Source organism: Ambystoma mexicanum, chromosome 7p, assembly GCF_040938575.1.
Source record: "Ambystoma mexicanum isolate Mex_15411 chromosome 7p, UKY_AmexF1_1, whole genome shotgun sequence".
NCBI lineage: Eukaryota > Metazoa > Chordata > Amphibia > Caudata > Ambystomatidae > Ambystoma > Ambystoma mexicanum.
This window is the reverse complement of record NC_090939.1, coordinates 387,836,575-387,851,984: the sequence shown is the minus strand read 5'-3', so window position 1 is coordinate 387,851,984 and position 15,410 is coordinate 387,836,575.

Genomic DNA, 15,410 nt, shown 5'->3' with positions numbered 1-15,410 from the left:
CCCTTTTGTCCCGCAAGAAATACTTTTCCTACTTCCTGGCCCTCTCATCCTGCCTGGCCTTCACTTCCTTATGATCTTGTCTGTCCCTGGCTTCATCCTCCTCCTGCCTAGCCCTATTCTCTTCCTCATTGCCCCGCATACTACAATTTCCACTTCTGCAGGTGACATCTAGACACCTCCTGCCTGGCCATCCATACTAATGATGACAAGAGACAGATCCCCCAGTGCATGCCACATGAGGACAGGGCAACATGGTAGGAACTGGGTTTATCTTTCTTGTGATGTGTGGTGGCTAATTGAGTGGGAGGCACAACTGACTTACAAAATGAGGTTGTAGGTGGTGGCATGGTTCTAGATACACAATGGGCTAAGGCTGCAGATATGTAGGATAACACAGTTATGTGTTCATTTTGTGGGATGTTTTAACCCACTAGTCCATGCCCTCCAACAGTACTGCGCACTGCTCACATCAGAAACCTCAGAATGGCCCCTGGAAAGCATTATGCGTGGTAAAATCACCTAAAAGTGTGCAGGAAAACCCGAAAAATAGGCCGCCAATCCACTTTTGCCTATGTCACTGGTAACACAGGAGACCACTGCCAAAACCAATCATTTGGCTGCCCACAGAGGGAAATGAAACTATTTGAGAAAAAGCAGTCCTGCATGGCAAGAGAAACACAGAGCTACTTGAAAATCCGTTTTTCTTGGCTGTTAAATTTGCAAAAATCATGGTTCCCAAACCTCACAAAAGTTCCAACCTCCTTGTTGGGTGTTAAACATCACTTTACTTCAAGAATCCACCTAAGTAGAATGTCATCAGAAGTACATTTATCGGAAGAAAATCCACATTGAAGGATGCTTGCTTGGAAAAATATGTTAAAAATGGGTGCAATACCGCTGCTCCCTGTGTCAGAAGCTGGCGATTTACTTATACTGGCATTTAAATGTATACATTAAGATCCAAGTATGGAAAAGAACTCCTATCAAAAGCAATAGAGATGGATACAATTCAAAACTATATTTTAAAAAGGCTGGAATTAAGAGATTTGTGGATATATTTGTAAAAATGTAATTTGTCTTTAGGACAAGACTATTTAAACACTGTTTTAAAAGTAAGTAAAGTTAGCCACACTGAGCTTCAAAGACATTCCACAACTTCTACCCAACAAAGGAATATTTCCCCCTGTTCTGCTGACAAACTGGCAGGGGTGTGTGAAAGGAACTGGAAGGGGGACTTTGGCCTGTAGCTCTGCTAAGAGACAATGGGATTCTTGAACTGAAAGGGAATGCTAATTTGGGGCGCCAACAGAAACCAGCCCTGGCAGGAACAAACTCAGGTTGCATCTCTGGCTCAGCCAAGTCTTGAAGGTGGGGCTAGACTGAAAATGTGAGTTGGGAACTGAAGAAACTATATGTTTGAGAAAAATACTTATAGAAAATTGTGCCGAACTGGTAAATATATGGAATTTAGAGGTTATTAAAATGAAAATGTTGCTCACAAGTAGGAACTACTCTGGAACTTGTGCGATATTCAGAGACAGAATTATCAAAATGTGGACTTTGTAGCAGTTGTGATAATGTTAAAAATATGAAACTTTACAGGAATATGCCCAGATGGTATGTGCATTTATGTGGAAAAATTGGTACAGAACTGACACTGAGTAACTGACCAAAAGCGGGAAAAACTGTCATTTGTGAACCGCAGCTCTCCAGAAGATGGGACTTTGACGGATGCGTGCCTTAATTTGGGATGTAAATATTTACAGGCCGATTTATGGAATGAATGTGCGCTGAAAAAATGGCGCACGCGTGTGAAAACGTGCGATTCGCAGTGATTATCGCATACAAAACAGCGCACATCTATTCATGGATGTCCGTGCACGAGCAAAATGTGGGATGTGCGCTGAAAAAGTGTGCGGCGCACGCTGGCGCACGCTGGCGCACAGGTCATCGAACGCCGTGCGATAAGGCCACAGCGAATTCGCACATAGCACGGCGCACATAACAAAAGTAGGCATAACACGGGGCGTTACACGCAGAATGGGGGACAACTCATGAAAATGTGGGCGTCACGGGAGAAGTACAGGAGGCAAGTGCGCGGAACGCCCACACGCTCGCCTACAACACGTATTCATGGAATTGAATAGTGAAAAACAGCGCCTGCCAAAGACGCGCACAGGCCCATACATGTCCGCCACACGAAAGCATGCGGTAGCGTCCCTGCGCAGGAAAAAAATGTGCGCCAAATTGTGCGCTAACATAAAGCACCTATATACAGCTCTGATGAATGTCCCATACTGGGCCCTCTTGGACAAATGACGTGCAAAGGGGTACGCGGCAAACACGGACACCCGCTGTGTGAATAATAGCGTGTGCGTGTATTTCAGGGGTGAGCGAGAAGTTTCACACGCGATTGGCCTGTGCGCGTGTATTTCAGGGGTGCACGAGAAGTTCCACACGCGATCGGGCCTGGGGGAGCGTGTGCGTGTATTTCAGGGGTGCGCGAGAAGTTTCACACGCGAATGGCCTGGGTGCGTGTATTTCAGAGGTGCGCGAGAAGTTTCACACGCGATTGGCCTGTGCGCGTGTATTTCAGGGGTGCGCGAGAAGTTCCACACGCGATCGGGCCTGGGGGAGAGTGTATGTGTATTTCAGGGGTGCGCGAGAAGTTCCACACGCGATTGGGCCTGGGGGAGCGTGTTCGTGTATTTCAGGGGTGCGCGAGAAGTTTCACACGTGATTGGCCTGTGCGCGTGTATTTCAGGGGTGCGCGAGAAGTTCCACATGCGATTGGGCCTGAGGGAGCGGGGTACGTGTATTTCAGGGGCTCGCGGGTGGTTTTACACGCGATCGGGCCTGGGGGAGCAGGGTACGTGTATTTCAGGGGCTTGCGGGTGGTTTTACACGCGATCGGGCCTGGGGGAGCGGGGTACGTGTATTTCAGGGGCTCGCGGGTGGTTTTACACGCGATCGGGCCTGGGGGAGCGGGGTACGTGTATTTCAGGGGCTCGCGGGTGGTTTTACACGTGATCGGGCCTGGGGGAGCGGGGTACGTGTATTTCAGGGGCTCGCGGGTGGTTTTAAACGCGATCGGGCCTGGGGGAGCGGGGTACGTGTATTTCAGGGGCTCGCGGGTGGTTTTACACGCGATCGGGCCTGGGGGAGCGGGGTACATGTATTTCAGGGGCTCGCGGGTGGTTTTACACGCGATCGGGCGTGGGGGAGCAGGGTACCACTCACCGTCTGCCTTGCGTAGAAGAACGCGTAGCCAACACCCACCCACTGTGAATTAATAGCGTGTGAACCCCAACGCCTGCAAAACACACGCACCGCACCCCACAAAAAGCACGTACAGAGCAATGGAAATCCACGTGGGATCTTCAAGCCCTGCCAGGGCAACGCCCACGCACGATACATCACAGACGCGCATACACGCTAAGGGCCTTTTGTCCAATGGAATCGCGTATGCGTGCTGACGCGCTTACGCGCTAAGGGCCTTTCCTCGAATTACACGCTGACGTGCAGAATTTTCACGTGCCAAATCACTCCGTATCAAGCTGGCCACGCGAAAGCACACGGAAGACCACGCTCCTTCCCAAAAGGCCGAATTACTGCCTCCCAGAGCCCAGAGCAGCCTCCCACGAGCCATCTGCTGCTGCCTGCCTGCCTGCTGCCACCATGCCCTGCCATTTGGTGCCTGCACTTCAGCCAACTGCAGGGGTCCAGTTGCTGTGTCCACCCCTGCTGGAACAGAACACTCCCGACTGGGATACCATCGCTCCACAGCCCAGCCCCAGGACCCAGTTGCCCACCCACGCCTGCCTCGGGGGTCGCCATGTCGGGGCAAACACCATCCGAGACCACTGGTGACCCCCAGCCAGAGGGGCAGAGGGCCACCAGCTTCAGTCAGAAGGAAGTTGGTGTCCTGGTGGAGCTTGTGCTGGGGCATTATGATGCCATCTTCAGATCACCACGCGCCGACAAGGAGGGACGGGACATGATCTGGGACGACTTTGTGGTTGCCATCAACGCGGAGGGGGTGGCAACCCGCAACATCAAGCAAGTCAAGAAGCGCTGGGAGGACTTGAGGTCCAGGACCCTCATAAAGGCCCGGCGCCTCGTGGAGGGGGGCCGGGGCAGCATGAGTACCATCCAGCTGAGGGTCCTGGAACGCGTACGCCCAGCGCTCCATGCCCAGATCCTTGAGAGGCAGACCCGTCTGGAGTCGAGCGGTAAGTGGCCAAGCATTGCTGTGTGAGACAGGGCATGTTACAGTGTGCTGGTTGTCTGATACTTGCCTGTATGTGTGACATAGGCCATGTACGCGTGTGTGTTTGCAGGGACATCATGGTCATGCATGTGAGACCAGTAATGTGTGAAGCACACGGTTGGTGTATGTGTTTAAATGCAACATGGGGAGCCCTATGCGGAATGGACACATGAGAGCATGCCAGTCTCTGTTCCTGGACATGGGTGGGGGTGAGGGATGGATGCTGCCATGTACATGTATGGTGTCCATGTCTGTGTTCCTGACCTGCGTGTCTGTGACTTGTGAATGCCATGGATGCATGACACATGTCTGTGACAATGTTCAGAATCACTGATGCAGCCTAGTTATCCTTGCATCCACTGTGTCTGGGGTGTACAGTCCAGATGGATGAAAGTACGTTGAAGTGTGTGCATGTGATAGGCATGACCCATGATGCATGTGAGTCCAAAAACTGCATTGTATGCTTCAAGAGTCCCTTGGACATGTTTGCTTATGTCCATAGCATGCGCCATGCCTGTTACTGCATGTGTTTTGCCTGCACTGACCCATGTGTTGTGGAGGGACATGATGGAAGTGATCTTTGACAGTGCCACTCATCTGCTATTGCTTCCTGTCTAGGGGACCATTGTACAGTACCCTGATGCTTGTGTTCTATGTCTCCCTCTACACAGCGCAAAGTGAAGAAGAGGGCGGAGACGGCGCTGTGGAGCTAAGCGGCAGGGATGCCCCCACGGCTGCAGCGGAAGGGGTGGGTGAGCCCCCAAAGGGGCTTGCAACGGCAGAAGATGGTGTGGAGCCATCCAGGTTGGTGGTTTCCACAGAGGAGGAGGAGGCCGCTACTGAGCCGCACATGGGTCCTGGTGGGGGCATCCCTGCTGGTGCAAGTGGTGCAGTCCAGGTGCAGGGGCAGGAGGCAGCACAGGTCGCCGTGGAGGTGCCTGTGCATGTCACTGTCCCTGACACTGTGACTGCACCACCATGAACCAGCAGGGATGCCCCATCCCAGACCCGTCCGCAGGTAGGGGGGATGTCCATGTCATCTGACTCCCCTCCACCTGCGGACGAGGGGACCCCTGGCCATATGGAGAAGGTCCTGATTGGTGTCGCGTTGCGCACGGCTGTCATTCGTGATGAGGTGCGTGCTTCCCGGGGGGAGCACGCACGTCATCACGAAGAGCACCGTGCCAACGTGGCCCAGTTGGGAGCGGTCATGGTCGGGGGTCTCATACATGTGTCGCGCACTCTGGCGACCCTCTCCTCCTCTGTGGAGGCTATGCGCCAGTTGTACTCCATGCCGTCTTCCGGTCCAGATGCCACCAGGGCCCCCTGTGGACCTGCCCCGACCAATGCAGCCACCTCGGTGGGGATCCCATCCCTGCCACAGTCGGGAGTCGGAGGTCCAGCAGGGGTGGACACACCAGCAACTGGACCGCAGCAGATGGAGGATATGATGGCATCATCGGGCAGGGCACGTGCACGACGGCGTCGGTGGATTCCATCAGCCTGGATGCCGTCGTGCTGGCACAGGCAGTTGCGTCGGAGGCAGCGGCAGGCTCGACGTGGGAAGCATCATGGCTCGGGGCCCTCAGCATCAGGGGTTCAGGCATCGGCCGGAGGGCAGGAGAACCCTGGAATGGGAGTGGCTTCCGTGTTGGAGCGGTTGGGCCAGCAGATAGGTGCGGAGCGGCAGCGGGCAGAGGAGGAACGGCTCACAATGGTCAGGGCGGAGAACTCCATGCAGAGGGCGCTGAGGCGGGCTGAGTGCCTCGAGGGTCTTCACAGGGAGTTGGAGCTGGACACTGCATTATCCCTGTGAGTTCTCGGGGCCAGGGAACATGCCCGCCTCCAAGCCATTGAACAGGAGTTCGATCATGCCCTGGCTCATGACAACAACCAGTGAGCCGTCGGACTAGCCCGCTGCCCTTGTAAATGTAGTTAGTGTTAGATTTCCTTTGCTTTTTTTTTTATTTTGGAACTTTTGGACAATGGACCACATTTTTGTATACAGTTTTTTTATTAGGTAGTATTTTTATATAGGTTTCATTTCTTCAGTTGGGATCATGGACCCTGGATTATTTATCTGTATATAGTTGACTGTTGGATTTTAGTTTTTTTTTTTTGGATTTACCCATGGAGCAATGGTTTTCGGTTTTGTTTTTACCTTGGATTTACTTTCTTGAACTGTGACTTTGGAAACCTTTCCTTTGGATTATGATTTGTGGTTTTTCATTATTTTACGGACATGCTTCTTTTGGTTTTTGATTCCCATTGTCATTTGTTTATTTTTAATTCCATTTATGCTGCTTTTAATACATTTTTTTCATCAAACTTCAATGTGTAGTATCATCTCATTGGTATCATGCATATCATGATATGGGTTTTGAGATTCACTGACACCCATTGGGTGTATGTGAAGGACATGTGTTCATTTCCAAACTTGCAATTGGGGTTCTATCATGTCATTGCCATTTCTAAGTGGGTGGATGCAATACTCGGGTAGGTGTTTGGCATTTGGAGGCTGACCATAAGGGCCAGGGATCTAGATTGTGATGACATGTTGGCTGGGGGACATGTGTGGGGGCCTGCTGGCAGGTGCCCCGCAATGCTGGGGGGTGGGGGTGCAGGGGGACATGAGTGGGACATGAGTGGGGGCCTGCTGGCAGGTGCCCCGCAATGCTGGGGGGTGGGGGTGCAGGGGGACATGAGTGGGACATGAGTGGGGGCCTGCTGGCAGGTGCCACGCAATGCTGGGAGGTGGGGGTGCAGGGGGACATGAGTGGGACATGAGTGGGGGCCTGCTGGCAGGTGCCCCGCAATGCTGGGGGGTGGGGGTGCAGGGGGACATGAGTGGGACATGAGTGGGGGCCTGCTGGCAGGTGCCCCGCAATGCTGGGGGGTGGGGTGCAGGGGGACATGAGTGGGACATGAGTGGGGGCCTGCTGGCAGGTGCCCTGCAATGCTGGGGGGTGGGGGTGCAAGGGGACATCAGTTGGTGATCAGTAGTGCAAGGAGACATGTGCCTTTGCTGGGGGGCATGCCCATGTTGGGTGGGCTGCCTGCGGGACATGACCAGGGATGCAGGGTAGTCCCCTGTGGTGTGGGCTGCCTGCAGGGGCCGTGGAGGGTGTACAGGGAACACCTGGGAGGACCCACACTGCCAAATCACATGTAGGACTCCCCGGCACCCCTGAAATACATGTACCCTGCTGAAATCGCGTGTGAAACTTCTCGCGCACCCCTGAAATACACGTACCCTGCTGAAATCGCGTGTGAAACTTCTCGCGCACCCCTGAAATATACGTACCCAGCCCAATCGCGTGTGAAACTTCTTGCGCACCCCTGAAATACACGCACCCAGCCCAGTTGCGTGTAAAACTTCTCGCGCAACCCTGAAATACCCACACCCAGCCCGATCGCGTGTAAAACTTCTCGCGGACCTCTGAAATACACGCACACGCTCCCCCAGGCCAGATCGCGTGTGGAACTTCACGCGCACCCCTGAAATACACGCGCCCAGCCCAATCGCGTGTGGAACTTCTCGCGCACCCCTGAAATACACGCACCCAGCCCGTTCGCGTGTGAAATTTCTCGCGCACCTCTGAAATACACGCACACGCTCCTCCAGGCCAGATCGCGTGTGGAACTTCACGCGCACCCCCGAAATACATGCGCCCAGCACGATCGCGTGTACAACTTCTCGCGCACCTCTGCAATACACGCACACGCTCCCCCAGGCCAGATCGCGTGTGGAACTTCTCGCGCACGCGTGTTCCCGAAACCCGTAATACACGTTCCCCGCTTTGCGTTTGCTGTTTGCCAGTCCGGTAAACTGGTCCAGGGTTGGCGCAGCCCTTTGCGATGGTTTTGCGATCTTGATGGCTTTTCCTTGCGCGAGGGCGTTCTTGGGGGCGTAACTGGCGCTGCTGCAGGGTCGCTGCGCCACTCTGCGCCACGTCTGCTTTTGGAGGCGAGAATCCATGAATACGCTGTGCGCGGAAATTGATTTTATCGCATGCGGCTGGCGCAGACATTCGCATGGGCACGCTGTGCGCCAGCAGCGTACAACACTTTTGTGAGGAATTACATGAATCGGCCTGTTAATGTTAGCATATTGTGAATATGTTTTTTTGTGAAAAATAAGATATACTGTACAGAAACAAAGGGGAGGGTTTTCTCCCTGGACCATAAACATGACACATCATGACACACAATGACACACTGTTGCTTCTCAAATCAGGGGAGAGGAAATTCTCTGACCTATTGGATTCTTAGAGGGTTGGGCATAGTATAATCAGCCTACCCACCACCTTGAGAAATACATAAATAGGGACTGTTGAGGGCACAGAAACACACACACATTCGCCCATCACTGATCTACTGGTGAAGCGCTCAGAAGGAGAATCCAGACTCCAGAACTATCCAGACTCCAGAACTGTCCAGACTCCAGAACCCTTAAGCAATAGGCCCAATCCAAAAAGCTGAACCCTTCTCAGCTGGCCTTTAGAATCTTGCAACCTGATTTCAACCCCAAACATCCACGGGGCCCAACCAATTCAACTGCCTGCCTGGCTGTGCTGTTTTGGCTGCTTCTTGCCAAGAACCCTTGCTAGAACCCAGAGATCCAAACCAGTAGAGCAGAGCTGTGCCCAGAACCAACCCATCAGATCGAGAACCAGAGGCTATGCAGACCAGAGTGCCTTGCTGAGAGCAGAACCAAGCCCCTGAGACCTGTCCGGTGGCGAGCAAATTCCCGTCCAAACCTTTGACCAGATCTTGATGGCCCATTCCTATCCCAAGCCATAGTTGTGAGTATTTAGCATAGAACTGTCCATAGCCATCTCTTAGTTTTAAGTAATCCTATCCAACCCATTCCAACGTATTCAGATTGTATTGTAGAATCTCTTTTGTCTATCCTGAATCCTTCTCAATCCTGTGATAATTGTAGTGATAAATCACAACGGACAAAGATCAGACAAAGGCGCCTCTGACTGGTGGCTGTACCATTGGTATCTTGCATCTTCATAGCCTCCCTTAGTGTTAAGAAATCCTTGTTTATAATCTTCAACAGCGCATCTCTCATTTGAAATCTTGACTCTTTTCTGAAAAATCGACCTTTACTAAATATAGTTGTTCTGCAATCGCAGAATAAATAAAGCGGCTCCCACTAGTTTTGAATCCCATTTAGCGAAGTAAAGTAATTTTTAGCATTTTTCCATTCATTACAAATCACATTGAAAGCATTTGACCTGTTTAAAATCATTCCTGTTCTCTCTAAACTTGCTGGGGAATTGGGATTAAACTGCATTGTTGATTGGATATTCCTGAAACCTGTTTTCCCTCATTTCCTCTCTTCATATTGCATATTAGGGGGGATTGAGTAGCAAAAGGGGGAAAGGGTGATCACATTGTCTTTGATTGAATTCATATAAAGTTTTATTTCTGTGCTGCATTACTTTCACATCATTGCATTTCATTGAACCCACACAAAGTTATTCTCTGCTACATTATTCTTCTCACCCATACTCCTATTGATTAAAGAGATTGTTGATTGTTGTGATATCACCCATTGCTGATCAGTGTATAAATATTAATAAGTGTGATATCTAGATATTGTTCATATTCATAAAAGTGTGAAATATATATGTATTGTTAAATTCCTCAAATACTTCTTTTAACTTTGCAAAACAACCTACTTCTTGGTTCAGTGAGACTGGGGGGGGATTCAAAGAGAGGGGCATTATATAAGGGTACATCATCCAGAAATAAAAGAACTTTTGACATAAAAATATATAAATTAAGGGTTCCAGCTGGGCAGCTCATGCTAGGCATTGACTTAGTTGGAGTGCTGGGTTGAAACCACTTACATTTTATAGCAGAGATTACGCTGCGTTGTCTTGCTTCCAAGACAAACGCATTTCCCCTGAGCTAACCCCCCTTACAGTCATCAGATACCTGTGTTGAATATGCATCTGGCTTCCCAAATGATAGAAACCTTGATGTTGAGCAACCACCTAGCAGTCATTTTGCTATCAATGGACCAAAAGCCAGGTTCTCTACTCACAAGATCTCTCATATCACCAGAAAAATCGAAAAATCTTGAAAAGCCTCACCTTAGAGGAGTATTAATCACTAATAGAGTATTCAAAGCCAAATTCATGAGTAGTGGACCTTTTTGCTCCGACAGCAAATAATAGAGATTCTCCAAAATTGTTTTTTCAAAAGCCATGGACATCCTCACACCGTTTAAGCATGTCCGCCCTTCAGAGAAAAACACTACAGTGAGGTGGTTTACCACCCAGTTCCTAATCCTGAAGAAAGCAAACTGAAAACTAGAACAAGCTTGGAGGAAACACAGCAATCATCAAGACAAAGCAGACTTTCAGCAGCAGATCTCAGAAGTCAAAGTAGCAGTCTTTAAGGAAAAGAAAATACACTAATCCAAATGTACCTAAACTGCAACTCAACCACAGAAAACGTTTTAAAAATAATCGAGGTAATGAGAAACTCTAGCTCCTATTGAGGTGGCATCCTAACAGTGCATTATTCTGCTCAGAACAAACAAGGACCTTTCAAATAGGTGCATAGAGCCATCAGGAAACCAAGGTTAACAATGACCATCATTTGAAGTATCCAACTTGAAGGTGGACTATGTACATATATGCCTTGTGTATACACACACACACACTGCAACACAAAGGGTCAACATGTGAAATTACACATGTGCATTCATGTACAAACACTCTCAGCACTTGTCACATGACAAATGACTTACAACTCTTACTAGACATGCTCATGTATCCATGTTTTAAGATATCCCCTCCCAGATAATGCAGACCTGACAAGCCTGCAAATGATTGGCATAACTGCAGAAGCTAGACCAGGATTCTTACACATATTATGGTGGGTATGTACCATGATTAAGTCAAGTCATGTACACCCCAATACCACCTATCCCTCCACAGACATCATCCCTAGGCCAGTGTAAGATTACAAGCTGGCAAATGATTGGCATCACTGCAGAAGCTAGACCAGGAGTCTTACACATGGTATTTTGGGTATGTACCATGATTAGGTCATGTCATGTACACCCCAATACCACCTATACCTCCACAGACATCATCCATGGGCCAGTGTAAGATTACAAAGTACATCTAGAAATCATATGCTTGTGGAAATCACTCACCAGCTGCACTGGCCTTGGCTGCCATTAACATTAGATATTTGTGCAGGGTGGTGCTGATAGCCTCCAAGGTCAGGAGTTGTAGTGGAATGACCCTGCAACACCCCATGTGTATAATGCCTGGATGGGCTGTCTCATTGAAGGCCTCCTTTGCCATATCCTGGTACAGTAGCCATAGGTCATTACACCATTTCAATACAATCCACACACCTAGACTCCCATTAGCTTGTTGTTGATGGGAGCCAGGATAGTGTACTATAAACTGCCCCGGCACCCAAATTCAGCTGTTTCAACATTCTTGAAGAGAGGGTTCTAGATCTCCAGAGTCATGCCTTCCCCGGCTGCCCACCTCCTCAGCCAAGAGGTTGGCTCTCCTAAGTCAAAACACCTCTGTCACATCCTGGCTCAAGTTCATGGTTGGCTGGCTAGTACCTGTGGGACGGCAGATATTTATACACTGGATGGACATTCTAGAGTACTGCATCTGGCTCTGAAGAGGTTCTATGTTCATTCATCTCCTGTTTTTTCTCACAGTGGTTTTTGCTAAAAATGTGTGTCTGAAAAAGCGCATCAAATTGTTTTATTTGTTTATTTGGGGGGTACCCACAAGAGTCCCCTCCCCTATTATTTATTCCCTATTCCCCACCCCACCCTAACCCCTTACATGTCATTGCCCCCCCACATATTTTTCAATGAGTATTTTCGGGCAGCAAAAAACACTGGTGATGAATGAACGTCATACCTTTGAGAACTGCTATTGGAGGAAACCCTAGGGATTAGCTTTGATGGATACCTTGGTGACTTGCCCTGGAGCAGACCCTGTTGGAAGGTAAAGGCTTATGTCTAGTCCCAGAGACAGTCATAGGATTATGCTGGGTCACAGGCTATCTAGCTGGTCCGGCATCTGCTACAGGCTATTCCCTAGCTACACCTGGATGATGTCTGGCTGGAACTACCCCAGATTGCAGTGGGTTGACAGGAGTGATCTGCTACCTGCCATGGCAATTTACACATAATATTCGTGTGACAAACATACAATCTCCTCATGATACACATATTCTATGCTGTGTCTTTCATTGCATCTGCATGTCTATTTCTATGATGTATCTTTAAATACGGGGCTATTTCCTTCAAGGCCACATGACTATATACACACATGTCAGTGCACAACTGACATCCACAACTGTACTTAGTGTTGAATAGTTCCAGTTTTAGCAATTGTGAAGTGGTGATCCTAGTTTATTTTGTGCAAGTTTAAAATAGGAAGCTGCAGATGTTGGTGGACCTTGTCTGTCTGTAATGGGACAGCAGGTTAATTATGGAAACAGGTGGCCAACATGATAAACGCAGCAGCCGTGGGACACCAAACGGCCTTGGAGGTGAACAAGGGTGGAAACACAAAGCATTATGCTAAATAATAGACCTTCAAGACCATGTACTCTGCAGGCTCGACCAAATGGGGAAGACCCCATTTGGTCGCCCACGGCCTGAAACCCTGCCTCCATCTTGCAGCTGTGGAGCCCTCAGCAGACTCCCAACTGGTACCATACTGATTACTGCATAGAAACTTCTTTCCAGTTGTGTGCTACCATTGCTTCATCCCGTGTGTTGTCATCCACGTGGATCAAACTTACTAGCGTTGTCATTTCGCATGACTTATTCTAATTTACACTTGACTTCGCCCACTATTGCAATGCGTGCCACATTGGTACAACTACATTGAACTGCACCTACTTGAAAATGTACTTCTACAATCTGGCTCTGCCTGAGATTTTGCACTCCTCTACCTGTTTACGTCCGACTGTATTGCACTGTAGCATACACAGCAAACTGTGAAACTAGGTAATCCATTGCCCATGCATTGACTTCAGGGGCTTTATTGCTGTCTGCATACTGTATTTTAGGATTTTAAGGCTTTCCAGTCAAAATTCGAATCTAGGTAAACTACTGATGTGTAATGCTCTCAGTTGCACTACTACTGCCTGCATACTGTATTTGAAGGATGATAAAGCATTCTATCAAAATCGAATTTAGGTAAACTATTGATTTGCATATCGTATTGCGGCTATGTACCAAGATCTAATTGTTTGTTGTGCACGTGTATTGACTATATCGCAATACTTTGATAACTGGCTCTAACCGTACTGCATGACATGTGTCCTAGCCCATTGAGTTCTTAATCGTACCTAGCCTAGTGTATCCTGCACTACTCGGACGGCAGAGCTGCTCCTTCTGAGTCTACTGCTCACTCGCGCCGCCCCGCAGCATTTCACTCACCTGTTACCATTTAAATCCAGGTGTTAATTGTTGCATCTCAGTCATTGCTCCTATGTGTTACCTAATGTATTTTAGCATTTTATGCTCCCTTTTGCTACCCAATGTATTTCAGCATCCTAATGCTCTTGTATTAGCGCCATTCATCTCAGTCATTGCTCCTATGTGTTACCTAATGTATTTTAGCATTTTATGCTCCCTTGTGCTACCCAATGTATTTTATCATCCTAATGCACTTGTATTAGCGCCATTCTGGCTCCCATTGCTAATCTGAATCTAGGTGTGCCCTGTTTATGCTTTTGAATTAGCGCCATTCTGGCTCCCATTGCTAAACCTGAATCTAGGTGTGCCCTGTTTATGCTTTTGAATTAGCATCATTCTGGCTCCCATTGCTAAATTTGAATCTAGGTGTGCCCTGTTATGCTTTTGAATTAGCGCCATTCTGGCTCCCATTGCTAAATTTGAATATAGGTGTGCTCTGTTTATGCTTTTGAATTAGCCCACACTAATGCTCACCAAGCCTCAGCCGATTTGGCACCTACTCCGTGCATTTTAGCCTAGCCTAACCCAGCGGTATACTTGCGCTTAGCGCCTAACTGCTATCAATGGTAACAGCTGACAGCATGTTGATTATGCCCTTTCTGCCAAATTTCGAATCTAGGTTGCAGTATACTTATGCCTTGCAAATTACCCAGTATCAATAAGCTCACACAAGTTGCCCATTATCATAACAGAATGCAGGCACTGCTAACTTTAACTATGTTCCCATTCTGCATTATACCATCTGCCACCCCCTGCACTAGAGGTCATTACATTAAGTTTGATGAAGGGTTAGGTATACCTGCCCCACACCATTCCTCCCCACATTACCCCCTTTTCCCACACCAATCACAACCAAACTACATCCAGCCTCCACTATGTGCACTACACATGATAAGTCGCACCCTGTGCCTATAGCCTCAACCGCCTCCCCTCCTGACATCTCTAAGCGTAACGAGAGACTAACCAGCAGACTACTGTCCACCAGGCACTCAGCAGTAGAATATACCCACAAGCTCATACGCTCAGATCGCCCTGGATGCACTGATAATAATCGCAAGCGCAATAAGAAAAGGTGTACAGCCCCACTGAACTACCTAGGGGACATTAGCCCTAGTCTACCTACGAAGAACCCACAAACATAGCCCACTAAGGGAGCATTACTGAATGTCAGGTCACTGGTAGCACACGCAACTGAGATTTCCGATATTATTGTGAACAATAACCTTGACTTCCTTGTAATGACAGAAACTTGGCTGGATGCGGCAGCAGTCCCTTCTATTGCCCTAGCCGTCCCAGATAATTATTCCATTCTCCGTGTAGACAGACCCACGGCTCGCGGAGGAGGAATAGCCATTATCTTTAAAGCCATTCTCAATATAAGACTAGCCACTTCTACGTCGCTGGCATCATGTGAACTCCTCTCAGTTAAGTTCCAAACCTCACCTAACAGTACTATCACACTACACATCATTTACAGGCCTCCAGGACCCCCTGGGTCCTTTGAAGAAGATATCACAGCCCTAGCAGCCGACACCACCAAACCCACTGCGCAAAATATCATCTTAGGAGATTTCAACCTCGGTAATAAGGACACTAGCGACCCACACACCATCTCTCTAGCCTCTGCACTATTAGAACAAGGCT